The sequence below is a fragment of the Panulirus ornatus genome, chromosome 20, assembly GCF_036320965.1.
Source record: "Panulirus ornatus isolate Po-2019 chromosome 20, ASM3632096v1, whole genome shotgun sequence".
NCBI lineage: Eukaryota > Metazoa > Arthropoda > Malacostraca > Decapoda > Palinuridae > Panulirus > Panulirus ornatus.
Window position 1 is genome coordinate 3663241 of NC_092243.1, and position 13188 is coordinate 3676428.

The 13188-nt window shown below is 49.9% G+C and overlaps 1 protein-coding gene and 1 long non-coding RNA gene across 7 annotated transcripts in view; one reads left to right on the plus strand and one right to left on the minus strand.

Annotated features, from left to right (window-relative positions):
- LOC139755874 (uncharacterized) overlaps positions 1-11596 on the minus strand; it is a 30177-nt gene extending 18581 nt beyond the window's left edge. The window contains exon 1 of the long non-coding RNA XR_011714185.1: positions 9891-11596. This is a non-coding gene — a long non-coding RNA (uncharacterized lncRNA). The remainder of the gene's footprint in view (positions 1-9890) is intronic.
- Positions 1-13188, plus strand: part of klar (klarsicht) — a 353898-nt gene that overhangs the window by 306319 nt on the left and 34391 nt on the right. The window lies entirely within an intron of this gene.

Sequence of the window (13188 nt, forward strand, 5' to 3'; positions counted from 1 at the left end):
GCGAGGAGTGACTCGCCTTTACAGTTACGTAATATCGGCAAACTGTGTGGCGGATGTCCATGATGCTTGGAAACGTAAGATTCTGTCAGAATCATATGGTTATCTCGTAAGTTTCTCTGTGTTCGTTTGCATCTGCCTCTGTGAATCTAGCTTAATGTTCACAGTGTAGAACTTGGGAGTTTCGGTAAACAGAAAAGGTGCAGATGTTATTTGCAGATTTCGGTCTTGTGTATTGTGTACGTGTGGAGTTGTGCCACGAAATAAGTAAGACTTCAGCACCATCACACACTTGTCAGCTACCAAATAAGTCTTAAATGTCACTGGAGTCTTAAGGCTAACACTTCACCTCATAAGTCAGTGACCAGCGAGGATTACGGGAGTGGAACCGCGTCTTCCTTACGAACGGTGTAGGTGGTCTGATGCGCACTTCATAAACACTGGCGGTAGACTCTTGATCAGCGTAGGGGCCGGGAGCCCTGATATCCACCCTCGTTTGGGTAATCCCTGGGTATTGTAAGGGCGAGGGAACCCGTGTAAGGGGTCGCGTCAGCGTGGCTGTGTCTAGACGGCACTGTAAGGGCTTCTGTTCCATGCACCAGTTGGTGGTGTTGCTGCTGACGTCGCAGGACCCTGGAAACCCCCTGGTCACAAACTATCGGGTCACGGCCACTCTTCCAGGCGGCTTCGGCCTCTACCCCTCTCACACAGCTTGACCTTGCTCTCGTAACGGCTATAAAAGGGCCTGCTAAACGGCACGTTCAGGGTACGGTCAGGGGCCGGACGGCTTAGCCGGAGAAGCCAACATGAGGGTGGTGGAGAACTTTGGCTCCGACGGTCGAGTCGTGACTGAGGTCCCGGGGTGTTCGTCCACCAGTCTTCGCTGCTCAGACTGTTCGGATCCGTGTTGGGTGAATAGTCCCCGTTGAAGTGTACTATACGTCATGTTGAATAACTCTCAAGTGTGTTGGGGTCATGTTGAATAATTGAAGTGTGCTGGGTCATGTTGAATGACCCAGGTCCTGTCGCAGTGTACCATGCTGTACCGTAGTCTTCAGGGCTGTGTTGAGATATTCACTGACACTGTACTGCCCTAAAAACTGGCCGTATCGGTGCTCAAGACTCTTATCTGATGTGATATGATCCAGTGTACTGGACACTATTGCCTCAGGCCGTATCGCAGTGTTATAGACAATTGATATACACTGTTACAATGTCCTAAGCTTTGTTACAGTGTACTACCCTACACAAAAATGTCTCATTCATGATGTACAGTGATGCAGTGTCCTAGCTGTCTTGTTACTGTGTATAGTGCTTAATCTTAATAGTCTTTGTTGTTATTATGTTACACCTCTTAAGTTTATTTGACTTTTGCAGTGTCCTAGACCCCATTAGCGCCCCATCACTGTAATGCAGTGTTGTAGACAGTGCTTGTATACAGTATGATACCATACTGCAGTGTCTGAGGCTGTGTCTCACCGTATTTCTGCTCCGTAGTCGTTCACGATGGTGGCTTATCCTGCCATTTTATGAACAGGTTCCAAGTTTGTACTCTTGTATCAATTGTATTAGACGGCCCTCTGGTTTATTAGATCATCCTGCTGTGTAGTTTTTCTTAGACTTGAGTTGCAGTGTACCCGGCTGTCAGTGTATTTATTGGAGTGAGTTTCGATGTAGATTAGACCGGTTCCGCAGTGTATTACACCAAGCTGCAGTGTTGCAGTGTGCTGGCGATGGTAGCAAACAGATGCGAGTATCTCTTCGAGCCTCCGAAACCGTTGGCTGTGTGGTCATAAGATAGAATGTCCCTAGAACCACCCAAACCATGGCCCGAGACTCGTTGTATTGCCTTATTTTCCAGATATAGTGACCCTCACCCTCCTGTGTTTGATTATATATATATATATATATATATATATATATATATATATATATATATATATATATATATATATATATATACACGTCTTTTCGCTGTATATCAACTGACTGTTATATTTCTCATTTGTGTCTCCCCTGATGATGTGATTATTACACGAAAGTGCACTTGGGAACTTACCGTGTTTCATTTTACCCGTGGACTCATAGGAATATATATATATATATATATATATATATATATATATATATATATATATATATATATATACACGGAACTCTGTAACCTGTTTCCATCAATGGGACTGTTGCCACGTACTGTTATCCAAAGATGATAGTCATGCTGGCTCTGTACAGAGAACCAGCCTGCCAACAGTTTCTTTCTTCACGTAGTTTAAGGAGGTTAGTGTGGCTGTCGCTGTTCCTCGATGCCGTAGCCTCTGCACCTGTGTATTTAAACCTATGCTTCTTTGAGCTCAACCCCATTCTGAGTAATTGCTAAGCCCTGCTGTTTATTCATAACCATGCTACTGTGAGCTAAACCCAGATGATGTGTGATATACGTATTACCTTGCTTCCGAGTATTAAACCACGATGCGTTGAACTGTACCCTAATACAGTTTGGTTTAAAGTATGCTACAGTGAACTTAACCTTAGTGGAGTGTGCTACATCCTGCTGTATTGTATGGAACAGTGCTGAAGTGAGATAAGCCCTAATTCAGTGTATTAAACCAAGCTTAAGTTATCCAAATCACTGTTGTGTGCTAAACCATATACAACGATATGCTTAACCGTGTTGCAGCGTACAAACCAGCACACTGGACAAAATAGTGACCCAATAGTATTGTTGAGGTTTGAAGATCTTGTGTTGTAGATGTGAAAAATTATTTGCACCCGGGGCGTTACATATTAGCGGGTGCAAAAACCTAGGACCGGAAAACTGGATTCTCCTCTGACCCAAATGTAAAGAGAGAGCAAATCTCCCGAAATTCCGGTGGCGAATCACATTCTAGCTGGAGTGGGCATGGGAATCAGAATCTGCAACGTTGTCAAGGATTCAAAGTTCGTTCTGAATGGTAGGTTGAGATGTCTGGACTCTCTACATCTACAATACCTTACCTGTGCACGTAGCTTTAGCACACCTCTTGGCCTCGGGTATGTTAATGAAGTAGTTTACAAAGTACAGGTCTTAAGTAGCTTTCTGTATTTTTCAAGTAATTGTAATACCTTCTTTTTTCCTGTTAGAGGCACTTGTTTCTCGTACAGTCATATGTAGAGCAGTTATCAAAGTAGCTTTATCTTGATTACCAACTCTTTGGGTTACGTTTCTTTTCATTGTTTGTAGTTAACTGTACGAGGATTCATATTCATGAAAGCGTTATTTCGTGTCACATTCTGATAGTCTTCAATTCTTCTACACCCAGGAATCTCTACATAGTTTTATGTAAAAATATTTATGCCCCTTTACCCAGAAATCTCCACGTATGTAGTCCTAAGAAAAAAAAGGCTTTTATTCTCTTTGGATCATTATTAAAGTGTCGTGTAACAGGCTGTGTCGGGACGGTTGTAACCCTGACGTCAGTGTAGTAACGGGTGGTGGGAGAGTTGTGTGGGCGAGCCCGACGGGTCGAGCAGGTCTGGGCAGGAGGAGGAGGAGGAGGAGGAAGGGTTTCGTCCGTGGCGTCTGGTGTCACCGACACCGATCACTGTGGCATCCGCCGTACGACAGTGAAGTCGTGTGTGATGACCATGGTTGGTATAGGGTCGTAACAGACGTTGATGGTTGATCATCGTCACTGCTGAGGACCACGTGACATCGCTTTTGCACTGCAGTCGTCCAGCTGTGAGTACCTTGGGCTGTTAACGTGGGAGACGTCGGCAGTACCACCACAGTGATGCCAACGACAACAACCGTAGTTGCGAAACAGGAAACTCGAGTTTAGAAAGGCGGTCCTGTAGTCCCACACAGGTTATATGGGATATTGTATAACCCATGAAGCGTTGTTATACAGTATATTTATACCTGTTGTTATACTATATAGGTTGAAGGCCCCGGGGGAAAGGAGAGGACGATGGGGGTGGGGGTGGGGAGGGTGGGATCTGTGAGCGTTGTGTAAACATGAGTTGGCGATGCTAACGTCCGGGAACCCGACCCACCACTAACCAGTTCCTGGCTGCTGCTGCTGCTGCTGCTGTTGGTGCAGCAGCAGGAGCAGCAGCCAGCCAGCCTCCTCACGTCTCACTCTCATCACAGCAACTTGTTTCCCGCCATGGTTCAGAATCCGGATTGGCGACTTCCTGGGACGAACCGTCTCTCTCTCTCCCCCCTCCTCCTCGTAATATGCCTCATTAGATTAACAGCACGAAACTGTGAGCAGTTACCATTCTCCATAAGATCTCCGATGACGGCGTTTACATCTGTTGGCTGTGGGTATTGGGTGACTTCACTGGGTGTCTTTAAGGCGTTAAAAATACTGGTGACCCGATGGTGGAAAGATGCGGCAGAGGCGTGTGGCGTGCTTGATACCGCGACCCAGCTACCTGCGTCACTTACCACCGGCACCTGCTCCGTGTAGTGGGTGACCAGGTAGGCAAACACCCGATATAGCTTGCCTCCCGTCCGCCCACACTGGTCACCTGGCTCTCTTCTCTCTACTGTGGCCTTGTGCCTCCGAGTCCCGGCACAGCCGTGACCGTTGCCGTGGCACACCCACATCAAAGGCTGAGACTCAGCAGTTCACTGCTCTCCCTCTTGTTGTTACGCCATGGTCCAGATAAATGATAATACCAAAACTGAACTGCAGAGGTCTTAAACTATATCAGACGTCTCCCAACGTTTCACAAGTGAGATTAAATGTGATATTCGTCTACGTGTGGTTGCTAGAAACGTGGCCTTCGCCACACTCGGTGAGGAAAAGAGGTTATTAGAATTTTAGAATTAGAACGCTTTCACTTCTTCATTGTTCGGGAGGCTTTTTTTCCCCCCAGTTTTGCTTAACCGTTCATATACACGAGGACAGGATTTTTTATTTTTTATTTTTATAGCCAGAGCGGCTATTCTATTGTGCACTCGTACCCATCCTGTGGGCGGTGGCGCAAAAGAGGATACAGAGAGCACGAATGGTCCTGGAACTGGGCCCCAGTGATTGAAGTAGTACATCAGGGGTTACATAGTGTGAAGTGTTATGTTCTCGGGATTCTCTTTGAAGCGTTTACTCGGTATTCTTATCTGAACCTGCATTATTCACATCGCTGTGGGGTTAACAGAGGAACAGTTGTGGTAATTAGGTCCGGTATATGGACTCAATGCATAGTAATGGTTAAGGAGGGAGTTTGTGAGTGAGTGTGTGTGTGTGTGGGAGGGAAGGAATGGGAGTGTGCTGGGGGAGGGGAGGAATGATAGATGCATCACCTACTCCCTCCGGTGACGCAACCCTCCCGCCCACGCCGTCCTCCACACCCCTCCTCGTATCTCCTCTCTGTTTATCTTATTCTCCGGCACTCCTTCAACCTCACCAGACTCCTCCCTCAGGGCACATGAGACCATCCTTTTTTAATACCGAGCGAATAGAAATGGGCGCAATAAACTCTGCAGGTGGACACCGCCTGCTGTGAGGCATTGCTATGGGGCCTTAGCTGTCCTGACGCACGTCGTCTTGGGTATATGTTTCTGCCCCAGTTTGAGGTCTGCGGAGCTGTGTTGGGTAGCCAACCGCACCACATACCAAGCGGACCACGCCCCAGGAGTTGTGGTTGGGTGTGCGGTATGAGGTTTGGGAGGGATGGTGGAGGTGGTTTAGTGACGATCAATAGTGGAAGAGCTGCTGCTGCTGCTGCAGCACGAGGGGTATCCACATGCAAACTGTGCTGGGACCACAGTCTCTGCCTGGCCGCCACACCACACCGCACCCCTCTCCCTCCTTCCCCCTACCCTATACCCTTTAGTGACCCCTCGTATCACGTTACCTCTCGCCTCTCTGTAGCAACAGCTGCCCCCTACCCTTCAACCACCCCTTCCCCTCCCGTTTTACCCATTTCACTTGTACTTAGACAAATTTCTTTACCTTTTCACCTCTCCCCTCAATACCTGAGGCGGCTGTGGCTGTGTCTGGCCCCAACGCCACAGCTGTGGAAGTCTGCGGCTGCCGACCTCAATAGTGCCACAGCCTGTGTGGTTTGTGTGTGTGTGTGTGTAAGTGTTGCAGGTACACGTCGTCCATACGATAGTAGGGCTGCTAAAACTTAGTGGAGTCGATCAGTGGTGGAGGAAGGCGGCGGCGCCACCCCTTACAACTGGTGCCCACAAGAACACAAGAGACCTTTCACTAGGGGCACTCTGGCCTCCTCCTCCTCCCCCCCCCCCCCAGCTCATCACCCCCTCTGCCCCACCGTGCCCAAGGGAGGACACAGGACCTCGTAGCACCACCACCAACCAGGTCCTGCCTGCCTCAGTCTTATTGGAGCCTCCTACCCCGGCGCATCGAAACTGTTAACCCGGACACGAGAACATATTTTTTTTCTATACTAAGGTTTTATAAGCTGACATGAGAAGGATATTACTGTGTTGATACCTACTGTGATAAGTGTTGATGAACCTGTTAAGCAAACATTTAAGTGCACTTGAGACTAAGGAGTTTTACTTGGGTATGTCGTTTTGTGAAGTGACAAGGCGTAACGTGACAGATCAGCGCGTGCGTGCGTGCGTGTCTTTCATCATGTCGCAACGAACATGGAAAGAAAAAGAGAGTTGATGTACAAACATATGTTGATGTTTAGGATTGTGATGGAGTGCGGGAGAACACAGAGCTGCCTGTCGTAGGGAGGTGACCTTAGATGTCAACATTTGCTGCGAGCTGGTGTGTTCATCGCTGCCCAGCAGCACTTGTCGTCATTATTCTCATCAGTATAGAGGTCTTGGTGACCTACGATTCCTTTGCCCATACGCTAGACTTTGCCGTAGGCTTTATGAGGAAGGTATCGAATTCATGTATGAAGGGGAGAGAGTCGGTGTTAGATTTACCGCAAAACCAGTTAGACTGGATCCGCTGGCGTCCCTTCTGGTGTATATTTCCAGCCTCGCACGGGGACAGCTGTCCGGCACGGGTATCCCCTTCGCTTCCCGCTTATGTACGTGGGCGTTTCTGCCGTGATTGTTCGTGGGGAGATTGGAAGGTCTTGCGGAAGGGAATGATAACCTGGGGGGGTTGATGATCGATCTGCCTCGAGCACAGGACGGCGATGGATAGCTGCCAAAGACGTATCATTTTCGGGGATGGTATTGGGAGATGGGTTACTCACAGAGGCGTGTCATGGTGTGTGTCCGCCTCAGGCCAGCAGCACAAACATGATCATTCCTCCACCCTCACCCCTGAACTAACCCGTTATCCACTCCATAGTAACGAATTATATATGATTATGAAATATGAAGCATGCAGACTACCACAATTCCTACCACCCATCACCACCACCATCATATGAACCTTCTGCACACCTTCCTATTATTGCTTGGCATGATGATAACGCTGTGGATGATTCCTGCACCTCTGAGGCCGAGCTGTGACCGCATCCTGTGGCCGGATGGGGGTGACGACTGCATGGTGATTATATCATTGATGTATTGATCTAGATGCCTGAGTACGGAAAAGTGAACGTCCTCCAGAGGAAACCGGCTTAGGATTATTTAGCTCATATGTAACTGTAGGGGCAATACCCCTAGTGACACACACACACACACTATATATATATATATATATATATATATATATATATATATATATATATATATATAGCTGTACCAGTAAGTGATTAGTGTTATGCATAGAATTTTCCAGTGTACACAGCTGAAGCCTGGTTGTGTTAGTGGGCTCGCGTAGCGACCCACGTGCAGTGTAGGCTGGTCCGTTCACCCGTGGGTGATTAACCGTGCTCGCGTGTTTTGAGTCCACGGGGTTCACACCGCCATTACTTGCAGGGAGAGGCTTACTGGAGGACTAACCTGGTGTAAACTCACGTCTTTAAGGTTCTAATTAAAGGCTTGCGTGTACGAGGGTGGGAGGGAACGCGAGGTGGCGTAAACAGGCTGGAGGAGGATGTTTACCCTGTGATGCGGGCGAGCCTCGGCCCTCCCCAACATGTCTCCAGCAGTTAATGTTGCGGAAGACGGAGGAAGACTGGCGTCACAGTGAGGCTAGTTGGTCTAGTCTTTGGCATTCGGGGTTTACTTGGTGTGGTTTCCGGTTCCGTTGTAGATGATATATGGTTCTGTAACAACTTTAACCCAGTTATTGATTGAGTCATTTTTGTATGTTTCTTTTTTTTTAGAGTGCTTTTACGCCGGTCCAGTATCGCACAAAGTAGGGGAACTTGGCAGTGTTTGATCCCGTTGTAGATGAATTTATGGGTTAGCAACCACTTGACACCACTTACTGGCAGTCGTACTTTCCAAGGTTACAGAAAATGTTTATATCACTCAGGCACGTAGAGAGAGAGAGAGAGAGAGAGAGAGAGAGAGAGAGAGAGAGAGAGAGAGAGAGAGAATGTACGATTGTGGCGTCGCTTGCAAGTTCTTCCCGAGTATGTCGGTGTCCAGAAAGGTAACGGAGACCCTTTCACGGCCAGGGGAATGGTGTATTCGTGACCATGGCTGCCGCTGGCGGATTATCGCGTTATAATCTTTGAATACAGGGTCATGATGCCCCCTGGTTCCTACAGACGTATACACACGGTCACAATATCCTCCACACGACACAGGCGCCATTATATCTCTACGACAGAGGTGGCCGTGACGCCTATGAGAGAAGACAGTAATAAAGATTAACAGTGCCACCGGATTCACTGTGGTGGATGGAGGTGCTGGCTGGCGAGCCGGGAGGAGCGCCATGAGCAAGAAAGACGTCAGAAAGGCACTGATGCAAGGTCCTTGTGATTCATGATGAGCTGCTCCCCTCCCTCCCTCCTCTCCCTCCTCCTCCTTCTCCTCCTCCTCCTCGAGCCGCGCCACACTTCATGCATCACTCAGCATTTCAAGGACGTGCTCCATTTTCGCACTGATTTTCCCTGGCTAATGCTAGGTTCACCGCCATCATGGAACCTTCTAACCAAAAAGAGCCCTTAACAAGTACTGTTTAAATCTTATGGACTTGTTCCTATAGTGGGCCTGTGGTGACTATACGCCAACCAAACAGGAAGACAAAAATAACACAGTCAGCGGTACACAAAGAAAACGGGCTACCAAGCGCCTGGTGTTACAAACAACCCTTTCTAATTTTAGAAATGAGGTATTTCAAAGGAATTTAATTTAAACTGCATCACTAAACTGTTACGTACTACTACGTATTTAGTGGTATTATTTAAGCAAGCCCACATGAGTAGCAGTTTTGCAGTTGGCACCCCAGAGTGAAACTCGTGATGACGTAAACCAGGGTGGGGGCGGGCTTGGGGGGAGCCGAATCAGACGTGCCAACTGCGCGATTATCTTATCCTCCCCCAGTGTACGAGTCGAGCATCACCTTATTAGCGACCATAGAGGCTTCGATAGGTGGAGGAAGCATCGAGGGTTATACATGTTTGGGTGATTACAGATCCCCAGTCGAGATGGCGGGAGATTTCTGTCCACGAGTGTAGTGTGGCAGTCTACCCCCGCCTCTCCCTCACCAACACCCACCATCCAACCACCCCCCCACTCCCCATCTTCATGGCTACCCCGCCATCGTTTGAATCCACAGTCCTGCCACGACTAGACCCGGGGTGGAGTGTGTTGTTATTGGCCGCACCGCCCAACACTAGTGTGCGCTCTGGAACCTACCACAGTGGTGGCGGTGCACCTTGGCCTTACTGACGAGGAACAGAGTGTGCTGGTGATGCCTCTGAAAAGGACACAGACCCCCGTTGTTCAGGCCTTACTGCCGTAAGGAAGGTGCAATAACCAGGACCCAGAAACATTGTACCAAGTGCCAGGATGTGAATGTGGCGATACGATCGTAAGTGTGTGAGTGATAAGGCTTTGGAATACTGACCCGTGTTATCGGACATGGGGTGACGGTGTATGTTCAGGAGAGCGCGCTGCGCGGGGTGTTGCCTCAACTCCGCATCACACCGCTGGAGCTCGGGGTGGCGTGGCACTGCTGGGGACTTCAGCCTCCCAAATGAGACTTTGCTCTGCCTCCCCGGACCCGCCATTTGGCACCTGCAGGCCCTCCGTGGTGCCAGTTTCGAGTGGTGTGGCGTCTCTCCTCCACCTGTCTGCCTCAGTCCGTCGTGCCTTCCCTTATCGTTACGCCAGATGCTCAGTGCCTCCCGAGATTGAGACCAGGAGGAGTCTTGGCCGTACCTTCATGACGGCTGATTAGTGTGCTAATTCGGTGCATAGCCAGTGACTTGACTACTTACGGTGAAGTGGACGAAAGACTGTGACCTCGTGAATTGAGGTAACGACCCGTAGCCCAGTTGTTTCAGGTTCACACAGTCCCGTGTCCCCCTTACTGATGTGTCGAGAACCTTGTGCTAAAAGACAGTTTTGAGATGTTAGATCCAGTTTACCCATGTCAGGCTGAGATACGGGAGCTCAAGTAATTTTTGCCTTCATACTTCACGTAAAAGTTGTTGTAAACGACGGTTTTCGTGCTTGAGAAACTTGCCAAGCTTGCCACAGTACTTCCTGTAATAGCGTTCCTCATAACCGTAGGGAAAGGCCGGCGCCTAGTGAGGTCCGCCGACCACGTGGGTATGTTGCTAATGTAATCCCCTCCCCTGCCCTCCCATCCCCGCTCCTCCGTGTGGTTGGTCGCTCCATACCCCTCCCTCCCCCATCCCTCACCACCCCATCCGCCACCCCTCTGCCAATTCCGCTTTCATTTCTGCGCTGGCGATTTATTCGGGGGAGATGAGGGTACCGTGAATGCCCCGGTTCCTATCCATAGAGAGAGAGAGAGAGAGAGAGAGAGAGAGAGAGAGAGAGAGAGAGAGAGAGAGAGAGAGAGAATACTCTCCCCACCCCCCCCCGTCGGCGGGCTACACCCACGTGCTGCCTCATGCAGCTGAATCTGGTAACACGAGTGATTTCACACGTCATACATTGACGCTTTGAGGTCGTTCGCTGACGTTCGGTAGCAGCCTTACAGCCCCTTGCTGACCCTCTTCCCTTTCCCTTCCGTCCTTCCATATTCACGTCTGGGGCTGATCCGGGGGACCTCCCTCCATCCCTTTCCATTTACTACCACGTCCACAGTGTGACAGCGGCTTAACCCTACTCCCTCGGGGTCGCTGTTCATATAGTTTAGGCCGAACGTTTGCGAAGTGATATACGAGACGTGTGTCACTGGACCCTCTCACCCCGGCTGGTGCGTGGGCCTGTAAACATATAGTTTCAGCTCCGTGGTTCATTATATACTGTGGTGGCGAGGTCATTGCTTCCCTCCTGACAACTGCACCGATGTTCAGTGTTGAAGGCCTGGCACTTGGCGTAGCGCGGTGGACAAGGTGGCCAGAAAAGCCAAAAGTATTTCAAATTTTACACAAAGTGATGAAAAATATCTTCGTTTTACTCCCTTAGGAAGTTCAGAGAAGGAAGCGCGAGTCCGAAACTTGGTACTCTAATCATACTGATAACACAAGTGAGATAACCTATATGGTGGCGAGGGGCAGTGTGGTGTCGACACGTGTGTGTTGATGTCATATCGAAGTTGTGAGAGGCGGAACGGTAGACACGTACTCGGTCGTGGTGATGGCGGCCAGGCGAGAGAAGCTCCGTGAGTTCAGGCGACAGGCCGATCCCTCTTTCCCCATCCAAGCGTCCAAGAACACCCCCGGCGGTCGCCCCGCCGCCCGCCCGCAGGGGCAGGCGCCTCCCCCCGCCCATGAGGGCCACCAGGGGCTTGAGGTGGTGAACGGACAAGGGGCCCTGAAGCAGCCAAAATCACGGCGTAAGAAGAAGTCCGGGAAGGGATTAAAGGTCACCTTTGACCTGGATAGTGTTGTGGAGTATAGTGATAAGGACAAGGACGATGATGTGGTAGACTGCTGGGAGGACATATGCGATTTTGAGGGCGATAGCGGCCAGGAAAGCTTTGTCATTACCGAAGAAGATATTATCGACTGTGACAACGAGCTGGGGGATATCGGCGGCGAGTTACTCAGTGTCACGGATCACCTCGTGACTGGGGGCCAGGAAGCTGCAGCCATTGACCGTAAGGAAAACACTGGCGAGTGTTATGTTGGTCAGGTGGAGCGACCCTCAGGTAATGGGTCACTTCCTGCTTCTCCTGATGACATTAAGGCTGAAGATGCTACAGACGTGGGTGATAGTGGTGGCACGAAAGGTGGAGAGGAAGCGGCGTTTGTTGGGGACAGCGGCGATGGTTATGTTGGTGGTGGTTTGACTGCATGCATCCCTGGCATTGAAGAGAGTAATGAAGTGAGTAGTAGAGGTATTGATATTCTGGGTTTTGACGGAGGCGACGACAGGAGCATAATACCGTTTATCGACAGCGTCGAGGAGGATCCTGCTGAGGACAACCCGGGTGACGACGATGAATGGGAGACGGAACCCAGCGGCGGCAGTGAGGAAACCGTCATTGCCAACTGGTGTAAGCCCGGTGAGGAGAAGCCTGGGGAAGGCGAGGTTTGGCAGAAGGTGGGAGCAGAGGACGACACGGTAGCGGACGAGCCAAGTCTGAACGAAGATTACGGTGATGATAGCGACAACCTCATCACCAAGGAGGACATTGAGGCGGTGTTCCTGGCGTTGATGGAAGACCAGGAAAGCGATCCCCTGCCTCAAACCGCGTCACCTGTCACGAGTGTAAACACTGATGTGGGTAACGTCATCGAAGAGACTGTAAGCCCCACCCGTCTTACTGACGAAGCTATTGTCCCAGTGTCGGAGGGAAGGGATCTACCTCGGCCGGTCCCAGGCGACAGAGAACAGTCACCCGAGGTCTCCATCGGCTACGAGTGCCGTGATAGGAAATCTGCCTCTGCCTGCGGCTCGGAGACCGAATCAGATGGAGAGTTGGTTCCTTGTGAGGATAAGTGTATTGGCACTTCTGACTTCTTGACGGAGATTGGCGACGCACCTCTAGACCTGAGTGTGAGCAAAGACACGCCATCGAGGGATGAGGAGATTCTTGGTAGCAGAGACGAGTGCCAAGGGGAACATTTAAGTTTGGCTCCGGATAAACACAGGCCGGGTGTGGTCTCGGAAGAACGTAAACTGGATAGTCCGGATGCCAAAGTGGGTGACGTATCGCCTGAGGTAGATGAGGACGTTAAATGCATTGGGAAATCGGAGAGTGCCAAAGAGGAGAAGATGAACGG